Source organism: Lissotriton helveticus, chromosome 12 (assembly GCF_964261635.1).
Source record: "Lissotriton helveticus chromosome 12, aLisHel1.1, whole genome shotgun sequence".
Lineage (NCBI taxonomy): Eukaryota > Metazoa > Chordata > Amphibia > Caudata > Salamandridae > Lissotriton > Lissotriton helveticus.
In genome coordinates this window covers 134,293,466-134,307,570 of record NC_136073.1, presented here as the reverse complement: position 1 = coordinate 134,307,570, position 14,105 = coordinate 134,293,466, and the positions used below count along the sequence as shown (strand labels likewise).

General features: G+C 41.2%; 9 non-coding genes across 9 annotated transcripts; all 9 read right to left on the bottom strand.

Annotated features, from left to right (window-relative positions):
- Positions 1–193: 193 nt before the first annotated feature.
- Positions 194–265, bottom strand: TRNAH-GUG (transfer RNA histidin (anticodon GUG)). The gene has a single exon. It is a non-coding gene; the product is annotated as a tRNA-His (tRNA).
- A 1,633-nt stretch (positions 266–1,898) lies between these two features.
- Positions 1,899–1,970, bottom strand: TRNAH-GUG (transfer RNA histidin (anticodon GUG)). Its single transcript has one exon. It is a non-coding gene; the product is annotated as a tRNA-His (tRNA).
- A 1,286-nt stretch (positions 1,971–3,256) lies between these two features.
- Positions 3,257–3,338, bottom strand: TRNAS-AGA (transfer RNA serine (anticodon AGA)). The gene has a single exon. It is a non-coding gene; the product is annotated as a tRNA-Ser (tRNA).
- A 1,653-nt stretch (positions 3,339–4,991) lies between these two features.
- On the bottom strand, positions 4,992–5,073 carry TRNAS-AGA (transfer RNA serine (anticodon AGA)). Its single transcript has one exon. It is a non-coding gene; the product is annotated as a tRNA-Ser (tRNA).
- A 1,497-nt stretch (positions 5,074–6,570) lies between these two features.
- On the bottom strand, positions 6,571–6,642 carry TRNAH-GUG (transfer RNA histidin (anticodon GUG)). The gene has a single exon. It is a non-coding gene; the product is annotated as a tRNA-His (tRNA).
- A 1,281-nt stretch (positions 6,643–7,923) lies between these two features.
- TRNAS-AGA (transfer RNA serine (anticodon AGA)) lies at positions 7,924–8,005 on the bottom strand. Its single transcript has one exon. It is a non-coding gene; the product is annotated as a tRNA-Ser (tRNA).
- Positions 8,006–9,658: 1,653 nt separating this feature from the next.
- TRNAS-AGA (transfer RNA serine (anticodon AGA)) lies at positions 9,659–9,740 on the bottom strand. Its single transcript has one exon. It is a non-coding gene; the product is annotated as a tRNA-Ser (tRNA).
- A 1,653-nt stretch (positions 9,741–11,393) lies between these two features.
- Positions 11,394–11,475, bottom strand: TRNAS-AGA (transfer RNA serine (anticodon AGA)). Its single transcript has one exon. It is a non-coding gene; the product is annotated as a tRNA-Ser (tRNA).
- A 1,497-nt stretch (positions 11,476–12,972) lies between these two features.
- On the bottom strand, positions 12,973–13,044 carry TRNAH-GUG (transfer RNA histidin (anticodon GUG)). Its single transcript has one exon. It is a non-coding gene; the product is annotated as a tRNA-His (tRNA).
- Positions 13,045–14,105: the final 1,061 nt, after the last annotated feature.

The following is a 14,105-nucleotide window of genomic DNA, read 5'->3' as shown; positions in this document are numbered from 1 at the left end:
TCAGCAGGCACATTCTCTCCTAAAAACAAAAATAAGGCTACATCTTATAATCATGTGTGTTTAAATAATTTGTCGTTAGATCGTTTAAATATTTTAAAGGATCTGTTTTTAATAGACATTTTACAAAAACAACTAGTACATTTGGTAATTCTGTAAAAGAAAAACCCAACTGCCGTGACATTGCCAACCACAATGCCATGACTCGGATTCGAACCGAGGTTGCTGCGGCCACAACGCAGAGTACTAACCACTATACGATCACGGCGAGCTACTTGGGCTCAATAACATACAGTGACATGGAGAATTTATAATTCGAAACACTCAGGGAACTCCTGTGATAGGCTGAATGTGTTCATTGCTTCCTCATTCCTTATACAAAGGCTTTGTCTCCTCAGTGGTTGATAGGCTGAAACCGTTTCCTGGCCGCCTGCTTGTGAACTGCCAGAAGTCAAAGATCACACATACACTTGTGGGCCTGTGATGGGACACCAATGCAGAGAAACACACCTGGCGCAGATCTTCTATTCTGTCTATTAGACCTGCATCTCCCCTGTACCTCCTCAAGCCATCTGTATGTGAAGCAAGAAAAAGTTAAGGAGCGGTCCATCTACACTTTTATAGGGAGGATGCTGCCGTGAGCTCCTCCCAGCTAATCACACAAACAGCAGTAAAGCAAGATAACTACACAGTTAGGGGGGACTGCATGGTTAGGTTTTTGAGGAATTATTGAAACTGACCTCAGTGACCCATGATCAGAGCTGTGGCTTTTGACTGCATGCCTAATTATGATGAAGCAAGCACCATGGCTCGTAGGGGCCCCACAACACGCTTTTCTTAGCTCAATTAAAGTATAAACCTCTGCCATATATGAGTGGTAAAGGCTTGTTAATTTGGTTGCTTTTCCAATTCACGTCTGACAACAAGATGAAGGAACATTGGGGCATCAGAAGCTTTGGAAAGTAGCCACCAACCTCAGAGAAAGAGAGAAAGAGGGAAAAGGCAGTATGAGGTGTGGAGAAAACAGCAGCAGGTACAAGGAGCTCAAATGAGATTAATGGCGCCTAAATAGAGCACGTAAAGGAACAGTTACAAATCTAAGAAAAGGGAAAGAAAGACTAGGAAAAAAACACGGAAAGAGCCTGTAGATAAAATTCTCTTCCTGGGACAGCAGGCTAAGAGAAATTACACAGGGAGCAGTTAAGCTTGTAACACGGGGAGAATAGAAAAGAAAATGCAGTTTTATGAAGTGTGTTTGCCTAATCCAGCAAGCACTTTTGTTTTATTTTTCTATTTGCTTCTTTTATTGGTAAAGTAAGTTTCAAGTGCATGAATGGTATGACTGAGAGAGCCAGGGTATAATAATTTGAAGTGTTTGCACCAGCGCTAATGTAGGACGAGAGTTATAGCAAAGATATGAAAGGGGTAGCGATAATAAATATGTGAAAGGGCAATAGTGACACCAAAATAAGCCACCTATTTATAAAACTGACATGGAAGAAATTCTAAAGGTTAACTTCTGAAATTGTAGCCGATGTTAAAAAGTTTCTCGTTGTTGGCAGGATTCGAACCTGCGCGGGGAGACCCCAATGGATTTCTAGTCAACTGACTGTAAGTTTTGTGCAAATAATCTGCATGAAAGTTTTCAAGGTGTGCCACAGCAAATTCCTGATATCCTGCAATGCACTTTTTAAAAATAATGTTTTTTTCAGCAGGCACATTCTCTCCTAAAAACAAAAATAAGGCTACATCTTATAATCATGTGTGTTTAAATAATTTGTCGTTAAATCGTTTAAATATTTTAAAGGATCTGTTTTTAATAGACATTTTACAAAAACAACTGGTACATTTGGTAATTCTGTAAAAGAAAAACCCAACTGCCGTGACATTGCCAACCACAATGCCGTGACTCGGATTCGAACCGAGGTTGCTGCAGCCACAACGCAGAGTACTAACCACTATACGATCACGGCGAGCTACTTGGGCTCAATAACATACAGTGACATGGAGAATTTATAATTCTAAACACTCAGGGAACTCCAGTGATAGGCTGAATGTGTTCATTGCTTCCTCATTCCTTATACAAAGGCTTTGTCTCCTCAGTGGTTGATAGGCTGAAACCGTTTCCTGGCCGCCTGCTTGTGAACTGCCGGAAGTCAAAGATCACACATACACTTGTGGGCCTGTGATGGGACACCAATGCAGAGAAACACACCTGGCGCAGATCTTCTATTCTGTCTATTAGACCTGCATCTCCCCTGTACCTCCTCAAGCCATCTGTATGTGAAGCAAGAAAAAGTTAAGGAGCGGTCCATCTACACTTTTATAGGGAGGATGCTGCCGTGAGCTCCTCCCAGCTAATCACACAAACAGCAGTAAAGCAAGATAACTACACAGTTAGGGGGGACTGCATGGTTAGGTTTTTGAGGAATTATTGAAACTGACCTCAGTGACCCATGATCAGAGCTGTGGCTAATGACTGCGCGCCCAATTATGATGAAGCAAGCACCTTGGCTCGTAGGGGCCCCACAACACGCTTTTCTTAGCTCATTGAATTAAAGTATAAACCTCTGCCATGTATGAGTGGTAAAGGCTTGTTAATTTGGTTGCTTTTCCAATTCACGTCTGACAACAAGATGAAGGAACATTGGGGCATCAGAAGCTTTGGAAAGTAGCCACCAACCTCAGAGAAAGAGAGAAAGAGGGAAAAGGCAGTATGAGGTGTGGAGAAAACAGCAGCAGGTACAAGGAGCTCAAATGAGATTAATGGCGCCTAAATAGAGCACATAAAGGAACAGTTACAAATCTAAGAAAAGGGAAAGAAAGACTAGGAAAAAAACACGGAAAGAGCCTGTAGATAAAATTCTCTTCCTGGGACAGCAGGCTAAGAGAAATTACACAGGGAGCAGTTAAGCTTGTAACACGGGGAGAATAGAAAAGAAAATGCAGTTTTATGAAGTGTGTTTGCCTAATCCAGCAAGCACTTTTGTTTTATTTTTCTATTTGCTTCTTTTATTGGTAAAGTAAGTTTCAAGTGCATGAATGGTATGACTGAGAGAGCCAGGGTATAATAATTTGAAGTGTTTGCACCAGCGCTAATGTAGGACGAGAGTTATAGCAAAGATATGAAAGGGGTAGCGATAATAAATATGTGAAAGGGCAATAGTGACACCAAAATAAGCCACCTATTCATAAAACTGACATGGAAGAAATTCTAAAGGTTAACTTCTGAAATTGTAGCCGATGTAAAAAAGTGTTTCGTTGTTGGCAGGATTCGAACCTGCGCGGGGAGACCCCAATGGATTTCTAGTCCATCACCTTAACCACTCGGCCACAACAACTGACTGTAAGTTTTGTGCAAATAATCTGCATGAAAGTTTTCAAGGTGTGCCACAGCAAATTCCTGATATCCTGCAATGCACTTTTTAAAAATAATGTTTTTTTCAGCAGGCACATTCTCTCCTAAAAACAAAAATAAGGCTACATCTTATAATCATGTGTGTTTAAATAATTTGTCGTTAAATCGTTTAAATATTTTAAAGGATCTGTTTTTAATAGACATTTTACAAAAACAACTGGTACATTTGGTAATTCTGTAAAAGAAAAACCCAACTGCCGTGACATTGCCAACCACAATGCCGTGACTCGGATTCGAACCGAGGTTGCTGCAGCCAAAACTCAGAGTACTAACCACTATACGATCACGGCGAGCTACTTGGGCTCAATAACATACAGTGACATGGAGAATTTATAATTCTAAACACTCAGGGAACTCCAGTGATAGGCTGAATGTGTTCATTGCTTCCTCATTCCTTATACAAAGGCTTTGTCTCCTCAGTGGTTGATAGGCTGAAACCGTTTCCTGGTTGCCTGCTTGTGAACTGCCAGAAGTCAAAGATCACACATACACTTGTTGGCCTGTGATGGGACACCAATGCAGAGAAACACACCTGGCGCAGATCTTCTATTCTGTCTATTAGACCTGCATCTCCCCTGTACCTCCTCAAGCCATCTGTATGTGAAGCAAGAAAAAGTTAAGGAGCGGTCCATCTATACTTTTATAGGGAGGATGCTGCCGTGAGCTCCTCCCAGCTAATCACACAAACAGCAGTAAAGCAAGATAACTACACAGTTAGGGGGGACTGCATGGTTAGGTTTTTGAGGAATTATTGAAACTGACCTCAGTGACCCATGATCAGAGCTGTGGCTAATGACTGCGCGCCCAATTATGATGAAGCAAGCACCTTGGCTCGTAGGGGCCCCACAACACGCTTTTCTTAGCTCATTGAATTAAAGTATAAACCTCTGCCATGTATGAGTGGTAAAGGCTTGTTAATTTGGTTGCTTTTTCAATTCACGTCTGACAACAAGATGAAGGAACATTGGGGCATCAGAAGCTTTGGAAAGTAGCCACCAACCTCAGAGAAAGAGAGAAAGAGGGAAAAGGCAGTATGAGGTGTGGAGAAAACAGCAGCAGGTACAAGGAGCTCAAATGAGATTAATGGCGCCTAAATAGAGCACATAAAGGAACAGTTACAAATCTAAGAAAAGGGAAAGAAAGACTAGGAAAAAAACACGGAAAGAGCCTGTAGATAAAATTCTCTTCCTGGGACAGCAGGCTAAGAGAAATTACACAGGGAGCAGTTAAGCTTGTAACACGGGGAGAATAGAAAAGAAAATGCAGTTTTATGAAGTGTGTTTGCCTAATCCAGCAAGCACTTTTGTTTTATTTTTCTATTTGCTTCTTTCATTGGTAAAGTAAGTTTCAAGTGCATGAATGGTATGACTGAGAGAGCCAGGGTATAATAATTTGAAGTGTTTGCACCAGCGCTAATGTAGGACGAGAGTTATAGCAAAGATATGAAAGGGGGAGCGATAATAAATATGTGAAAGGGCAATAGTGACACCAAAATAAGCCACCTATTTATAAAACTGACATGGAAGAAATTCTAAAGGTTAACTTCTGAAATTGTAGCCGATGTTAAAAAGTTTCTCGTTGTTGGCAGGATTCGAACCTGCGCGGGGAGACCCCAATGGATTTCTAGTCCATCGCCTTAACCACTCGGCCACAACAACTGACTGTAAGTATTGTGCAAATAATCTGTATGAAAGTTTTCAAGGTGTCCCAAAGCAAATTCCTGGTATTCTGCAATGCACTTTTTTAAAATAATGTATTTTTCAGCAGGCACATTCTCTCCTAAAAACAAAAATTGCATGAGTATATCTCTAGGTTGGAAAAGGATAGGCTTTCATGCATACTCTCATGTGGCACTCAAGTTTTTGGGACCCTATTGCACTCTGTTTTCGTGCTGCTTTTAGTCTATGGCCCATATTACAGAAGTCTACCATCTTTGAGTATTTGAGGCTCCTTTGTAAGTGATTTATCTTTTTTACTTGAAGAGCTATATAATAAAGGGGTCAGGGAAAGATCGCATTCATGGAAGATAAAAGAAGGCACACTTGTCTCACCAAATGCCGTAGAGAAACCTGATGTTTTACTCATGTTATCCTTAGTTTGTTTTTGTTAGACCTTGCATTCTTAAGGTGGCCTCAACCCTACCTTATTGCTTTTCACCTACGCATTTTGCTGTATCTTTTTGTTGGCCTTAGGACTCTGATCACTTTATTGCTACTAATCAGTGCTGAAGTGAACGTGCTTCTTCCCTAATCATGTGTGTAATTGGAGTATACCTGACTGACAGATTTCATTGACTTGAAAGCCCCTTGTAAAGTGGTATACCATATACCCAGGAACTGATTGTGCCACCCAAAAAAGTATCATTTCAAACCTGTCTCAAGCCTGCTACTGCAGTGCCTGTGCTGCAGTGTACTGCCACTTCGACTTGCCATTTAAAACTACTTGCCAAGCCTTAAACTCCAATTTTATTACATATAATTAACCAAAAGGTAGGCCCTAGGTAGTACTAGGGGCATCATGCTATGTAAGTAAAAGGTAAGACATGTACTGTGGTAGTTTGCATGTCCTGGTAGTACAAAACAGTCTATTACATTTTTCACTACTGTGAGGTCTGCCCCTCTCGTAGGTTAGCATTGGGTATTCCCTTATACTTTTTGGGGGGTAATTCCATATCAGAGAGGAGAAGCTTTATTTATTTATTGATAAATCCTATTTACTGGTGAGGTTGGATTTAACTTTACTACTTTATAAATGCCATTTTTAGAGAGTGAGCATTTCTCTGCACTTACTGATCTATTTGCCTGAAAACCTGTCTCCAATTGACGTCTGGATTGGGCTGCGAGACAGCTACATTTGTGCATTCCCTCTAGACAGCCACAATACAGGTCACTCAACTGCAACTGCATTCATCTGCATTCTGATTGGCATGGGGGAGAGCTCCATTCCCCCACCGCAAATAGGTTCAAGAACGATAATTTATGTCAGTAGGTACAATATAGCTACATCTTATAATCATGTGTGTTAAAATAATTTGTCGTTAGATCGTTTAAATATTTTAAAGGATCTGTTTTTAATAGATATTTTACAAAAACAACTGGTACATTTGGTAATTCTGTAAAAGAAAAACCCAACTGCCATGACATTGCCAACCACAATGCCGTGACTCGGATTCGAACCGAGGTTGCTGCGGCCACAACGCAGAGTACTAACCACTATACGATCACGGCGAGCTACTTGGGCTCAATAACCTACAGTGACATGGAGAATTTATAATTCGGTACACTCAGGGAACTCCTGTGATAGGCTGAATGTGTTAATTGCTTCCTCATTCCTTATACAAAGGCTTTGTCTCCTCAGTGGTTGATAGGCTGAAACTGTTTCCTGGCCGCCTGCTTGTGAACTGCCAGGAGTCAAAGATCACACATACACTTGTGGGCCTGTGATGGGACACCAATGCAGAGAAACACACCTGGCGCAGATCTTCTATACTGTCTAGTAGACCTGCATCTCCCCTGTACCTACTCAAGCCATCTGTATGTGAAGCAAGAAAGAGTTAAGGAGCGGTCCATCTACACTTTTATAGGGAGGATGCTGCCATGAGCTCCTCCCAGCTAATCACACAAACAGCAGTAAAGCAAGATAACTACACAGTTAGGGGGGACTGCATGGTTAGGTTTTTGAGGAATTATTGAAACTGACCTCAGTGACCCATGATCAGAGCTGTGGCTAATGACTGCGTGCCTAATTATGATGAAGCAAGCACCATGGCTCGTAGGGGCCCCACAACACGCTTTTCTTAGCTCAATTAAAGTATAAACCTCTGCCATATATGAGTGGTAAAGGCTTGTTAATTTGGTTGCTTTTCCAATTCACGTCTGACAACAAGATGAAGGAACATTGGGGCATCAGAAGCTTTGGAAAGTAGCCACCAACCTCAGAGAAAGAGAGAAAGAGGGAAAAGGCAGTATGAGGTGTGGAGAAAACAGCAGCAGGTACAAGGAGCTCAAATGAGATTAATGGCGCCTAAATAGAGCACGTAAAGGAACAGTTACAAATCTAAGAAAAAGGAAAGAAAGACTAGGAAAAAAACACGGAAAGAGCCTGTAGATAAAATTCTCATCCTGGGACAGCAGGCTAAGAGAAATTACACAGGGAGCAGTTAAGCTTGTAACACGGGGAGAATAGAAAAGAAAATGCAGTTTTATGAAGTGTGTTGCCTAATCCAGCAAGCACTTTTGTTTTATTTTTCTATTTGCTTCTTTTATTGGTAAAGTAAGTTTCAAGTGCATGAATGGTATGACTGAGAGAGCCAGGGTATAATAATTTGAAGTGTTTGCACCAGCGCTAATGTAGGACGAGAGTTATAGCAAAGATATGAAAGGGTTAGCGATAATAAATATGTGAAAGGGCAATAGTGACACCAAAATAAGCCACCTATTTATAAAACTGACATGGAAGAAATTCTAAAGGTTAGCTTCTGAAATTGTAGCCGATGTTAAAAAGTTTCTCGTTGTTGGCAGGATTCGAACCTGCGCGGGGGGACCCCAATGGATTTCTAGTCCATCACCTTAACCACTCGGCCACAACAACTGACTGCAAGTTTTGTGCAAATAATCTGTATGAAAGTTTTCAAGGTGTCCCACAGAAAATTCCTGATATCCTGCAATGCACTTTTTAAAAATAATGTTTTTTTCAGCAGGCACATTCTCTCCTAAAAACAAAAATAAGGCTACATCTTATAATCATGTGTGTTTAAATAATTTGTCGTTAGATCGTTTAAATATTTTAAAGGATCTGTTTTTAATAGACATTTTACAAAAACAACTAGTACATTTGGTAATTCTGTAAAAGAAAAACCCAACTGCCGTGACATTGCCAACCACAATGCCGTGACTCGGATTCGTACCGAGGTTGCTGCAGCCACAACGCAGAGTACTATCCACTATACGATCACGGCGAGCTACTTGGGCTCAATAACATACAGTGACATGGAGAATTTATAATTCTAAACACTCAGGGAACTCCAGTGATAGGCTGAATGTGTTCATTGCTTCCTCATTCCTTATACAAAGGCTTTGTCTCCTCAGTGGTTGATAGGCTGAAACCGTTTCCTGGCCGCCTGCTTGTGAACTGCCGGAAGTCAAAGATCACACATACACTTGTGGGCCTGTGATGGGACACCAATGCAGAGAAACACACCTGGCGCAGATCTTCTATTCTGTCTATTAGACCTGCATCTCCCCTGTACCTCCTCAAGCCATCTGTATGTGAAGCAAGAAAAAGTTAAGGAGCGGTCCATCTACACTTTTATAGGGAGGATGCTGCCGTGAGCTCCTCCCAGCTAATCACACAAACAGCAGTAAAGCAAGATAACTACACAGTTAGGGGGGACTGCATGGTTAGGTTTTTGAGGAATTATTGAAACTGACCTCAGTGACCCATGATCAGAGCTGTGGCTAATGACTGCGCGCCCAATTATGATGAAGCAAGCACCTTGGCTCGTAGGGGCCCCACAACACGCTTTTCTTAGCTCATTGAATTAAAGTATAAACCTCTGCCATGTATGAGTGGTAAAGGCTTGTTAATTTGGTTGCTTTTCCAATTCACGTCTGACAACAAGATGAAGGAACATTGGGGCATCAGAAGCTTTGGAAAGTAGCCACCAACCTCAGAGAAAGAGAGAAAGAGGGAAAAGGCAGTATGAGGTGTGGAGAAAACAGCAGCAGGTACAAGGAGCTCAAATGAGATTAATGGCGCCTAAATAGAGCACATAAAGGAACAGTTACAAATCTAAGAAAAGGGAAAGAAAGACTAGGAAAAAAACACGGAAAGAGCCTGTAGATAAAATTCTCTTCCTGGGACAGCAGGCTAAGAGAAATTACACAGGGAGCAGTTAAGCTTGTAACACGGGGAGAATAGAAAAGAAAATGCAGTTTTATGAAGTGTGTTTGCCTAATCCAGCAAGCACTTTTGTTTTATTTTTCTATTTGCTTCTTTTATTGGTAAAGTAAGTTTCAAGTGCATGAATGGTATGACTGAGAGAGCCAGGGTATAATAATTTGAAGTGTTTGCACCAGCGCTAATGTAGGACGAGAGTTATAGCAAAGATATGAAAGGGGTAGCGATAATAAATATGTGAAAGGGCAATAGTGACACCAAAATAAGCCACCTATTCATAAAACTGACATGGAAGAAATTCTAAAGGTTAACTTCTGAAATTGTAGCCGATGTAAAAAAGTGTTTCGTTGTTGGCAGGATTCGAACCTGCGCGGGGAGACCCCAATGGATTTCTAGTCCATCACCTTAACCACTCGGCCACAACAACTGACTGTAAGTTTTGTGCAAATAATCTGCATGAAAGTTTTCAAGGTGTGCCACAGCAAATTCCCGATATCCTGCAATGCACTTTTTAAAAATAATGTTTTTTTCAGCAGGCACATTCTCTCCTAAAAACAAAAATAAGGCTACATCTTATAATCATGTGTGTTTAAATAATTTGTCGTTAAATCGTTTAAATATTTTAAAGGATCTGTTTTTAATAGACATTTTACAAAAACAACTGGTACATTTGGTAATTCTGTAAAAGAAAAACCCAACTGCCGTGACATTGCCAACCACAATGCCGTGACTCGGATTCGAACCGAGGTTGCTGCAGCCAAAACTCAGAGTACTAACCACTATACGATCACGGCGAGCTACTTGGGCTCAATAACATACAGTGACATGGAGAATTTATAATTCTAAACACTCAGGGAACTCCAGTGATAGGCTGAATGTGTTCATTGCTTCCTCATTCCTTATACAAAGGCTTTGTCTCCTCAGTGGTTGATAGGCTGAAACCGTTTCCTGGTTGCCTGCTTGTGAACTGCCAGAAGTCAAAGATCACACATACACTTGTTGGCCTGTGATGGGACACCAATGCAGAGAAACACACCTGGCGCAGATCTTCTATTCTGTCTATTAGACCTGCATCTCCCCTGTACCTCCTCAAGCCATCTGTATGTGAAGCAAGAAAAAGTTAAGGAGCGGTCCATCTATACTTTTATAGGGAGGATGCTGCCGTGAGCTCCTCCCAGCTAATCACACAAACAGCAGTAAAGCAAGATAACTACACAGTTAGGGGGGACTGCATGGTTAGGTTTTTGAGGAATTATTGAAACTGACCTCAGTGACCCATGATCAGAGCTGTGGCTAATGACTGCGCGCCCAATTATGATGAAGCAAGCACCTTGGCTCGTAGGGGCCCCACAACACGCTTTTCTTAGCTCATTGAATTAAAGTATAAACCTCTGCCATGTATGAGTGGTAAAGGCTTGTTAATTTGGTTGCTTTTTCAATTCACGTCTGACAACAAGATGAAGGAACATTGGGGCATCAGAAGCTTTGGAAAGTAGCCACCAACCTCAGAGAAAGAGAGAAAGAGGGAAAAGGCAGTATGAGGTGTGGAGAAAACAGCAGCAGGTACAAGGAGCTCAAATGAGATTAATGGCGCCTAAATAGAGCACATAAAGGAACAGTTACAAATCTAAGAAAAGGGAAAGAAAGACTAGGAAAAAAACACGGAAAGAGCCTGTAGATAAAATTCTCTTCCTGGGACAGCAGGCTAAGAGAAATTACACAGGGAGCAGTTAAGCTTGTAACACGGGGAGAATAGAAAAGAAAATGCAGTTTTATGAAGTGTGTTTGCCTAATCCAGCAAGCACTTTTGTTTTATTTTTCTATTTGCTTCTTTCATTGGTAAAGTAAGTTTCAAGTGCATGAATGGTATGACTGAGAGAGCCAGGGTATAATAATTTGAAGTGTTTGCACCAGCGCTAATGTAGGACGAGAGTTATAGCAAAGATATGAAAGGGGGAGCGATAATAAATATGTGAAAGGGCAATAGTGACACCAAAATAAGCCACCTATTTATAAAACTGACATGGAAGAAATTCTAAAGGTTAACTTCTGAAATTGTAGCCGATGTTAAAAAGTTTCTCGTTGTTGGCAGGATTCGAACCTGCGCGGGGAGACCCCAATGGATTTCTAGTCCATCGCCTTAACCACTCGGCCACAACAACTGACTGTAAGTATTGTGCAAATAATCTGTATGAAAGTTTTCAAGGTGTCCCAAAGCAAATTCCTGGTATTCTGCAATGCACTTTTTTAAAATAATGTATTTTTCAGCAGGCACATTCTCTCCTAAAAACAAAAATTGCATGAGTATATCTCTAGGTTGGAAAAGGATAGGCTTTCATGCATACTCTCATGTGGCACTCAAGTTTTTGGGACCCTATTGCACTCTGTTTTCGTGCTGCTTTTAGTCTATGGCCCATATTACAGAAGTCTACCATCTTTGAGTATTTGAGGCTCCTTTGTAAGTGATTTATCTTTTTTACTTGAAGAGCTATATAATAAAGGGGTCAGGGAAAGATCGCATTCATGGAAGATAAAAGAAGGCACACTTGTCTCACCAAATGCCGTAGAGAAACCTGATGTTTTACTCATGTTATCCTTAGTTTGTTTTTGTTAGACCTTGCATTCTTAAGGTGGCCTCAACCCTACCTTATTGCTTTTCACCTACGCATTTTGCTGTATCTTTTTGTTGGCCTTAGGACTCTGATCACTTTATTGCTACTAATCAGTGCTGAAGTGAACGTGCTTCTTCCCTAATCATGTGTGTAATTGGAGTATACCTGACTGACAGATTTCATTGACTTGAAAGCCCCTTGTAAAGTGGTATACCATATACCCAGGAACTGATTGTGCCACCCAAAAAAGTATCATTTCAAACCTGTCTCAAGCCTGCTACTGCAGTGCCTGTGCTGCAGTGTACTGCCACTTCGACTTGCCATTTAAAACTACTTGCCAAGCCTTAAACTCCAATTTTATTACATATAATTAACCAAAAGGTAGGCCCTAGGTAGTACTAGGGGCATCATGCTATGTAAGTAAAAGGTAAGACATGTACTGTGGTAGTTTGCATGTCCTGGTAGTACAAAACAGTCTATTACATTTTTCACTACTGTGAGGTCTGCCCCTCTCGTAGGTTAGCATTGGGTATTCCCTTATACTTTTTGGGGGGTAATTCCATATCAGAGAGGAGAAGCTTTATTTATTTATTGATAAATCCTATTTACTGGTGAGGTTGGATTTAACTTTACTACTTTATAAATGCCATTTTTAGAGAGTGAGCATTTCTCTGCACTTACTGATCTATTTGCCTGAAAACCTGTCTCCAATTGACGTCTGGATTGGGCTGCGAGACAGCTACATTTGTGCATTCCCTCTAGACAGCCACAATACAGGTCACTCAACTGCAACTGCATTCATCTGCATTCTGATTGGCATGGGGGAGAGCTCCATTCCCCCACCGCAAATAGGTTCAAGAACGATAATTTATGTCAGTAGGTACAATATAGCTACATCTTATAATCATGTGTGTTAAAATAATTTGTCGTTAGATCGTTTAAATATTTTAAAGGATCTGTTTTTAATAGATATTTTACAAAAACAACTGGTACATTTGGTAATTCTGTAAAAGAAAAACCCAACTGCCATGACATTGCCAACCACAATGCCGTGACTCGGATTCGAACCGAGGTTGCTGCGGCCACAACGCAGAGTACTAACCACTATACGATCACGGCGAGCTACTTGGGCTCAATAACCTACAGTGACATGGAGAATTTATAATTCGGTACACTCAGGGAACTCCTGTGATAGGCTGAATGTGTTAATTGCTTCCTCATTCCTTATACAAAGGCTTTGTCTCCTCAGTGGTTGATAGGCTGAAACTGTTTCCTGGCCGCCTGCTTGTGAACTGCCAGGAGTCAAAGATCACACATACACTTGTGGGCCTGTGATGGGACACCAATGCAGAGAAACACACCTGGCGCAGATCTTCTATACTGTCTAGTAGACCTGCATCTCCCCTGTACCTACTCAAGCCATCTGTATGTGAAGCAAGAAAGAGTTAAGGAGCGGTCCATCTACACTTTTATAGGGAGGATGCTGCCATGAGCTCCTCCCAGCTAATCACACAAACAGCAGTAAAGCAAGATAACTACACAGTTAGGGGGGACTGCATGGTTAGGTTTTTGAGGAATTATTGAAACTGACCTCAGTGACCCATGATCAGAGCTGTGGCTAATGACTGCGTGCCTAATTATGATGAAGCAAGCACCATGGCTCGTAGGGGCCCCACAACACGCTTTTCTTAGCTCAATTAAAGTATAAACCTCTGCCATATATGAGTGGTAAAGGCTTGTTAATTTGGTTGCTTTTCCAATTCACGTCTGACAACAAGATGAAGGAACATTGGGGCATCAGAAGCTTTGGAAAGTAGCCACCAACCTCAGAGAAAGAGAGAAAGAGGGAAAAGGCAGTATGAGGTGTGGAGAAAACAGCAGCAGGTACAAGGAGCTCAAATGAGATTAATGGCGCCTAAATAGAGCACGTAAAGGAACAGTTACAAATCTAAGAAAAAGGAAAGAAAGACTAGGAAAAAAACACGGAAAGAGCCTGTAGATAAAATTCTCATCCTGGGACAGCAGGCTAAGAGAAATTACACAGGGAGCAGTTAAGCTTGTAACACGGGGAGAATAGAAAAGAAAATGCAGTTTTATGAAGTGTGTTGCCTAATCCAGCAAGCACTTTTGTTTTATTTTTCTATTTGCTTCTTTTATTGGTAAAGTAAGTTTCAAGTGCA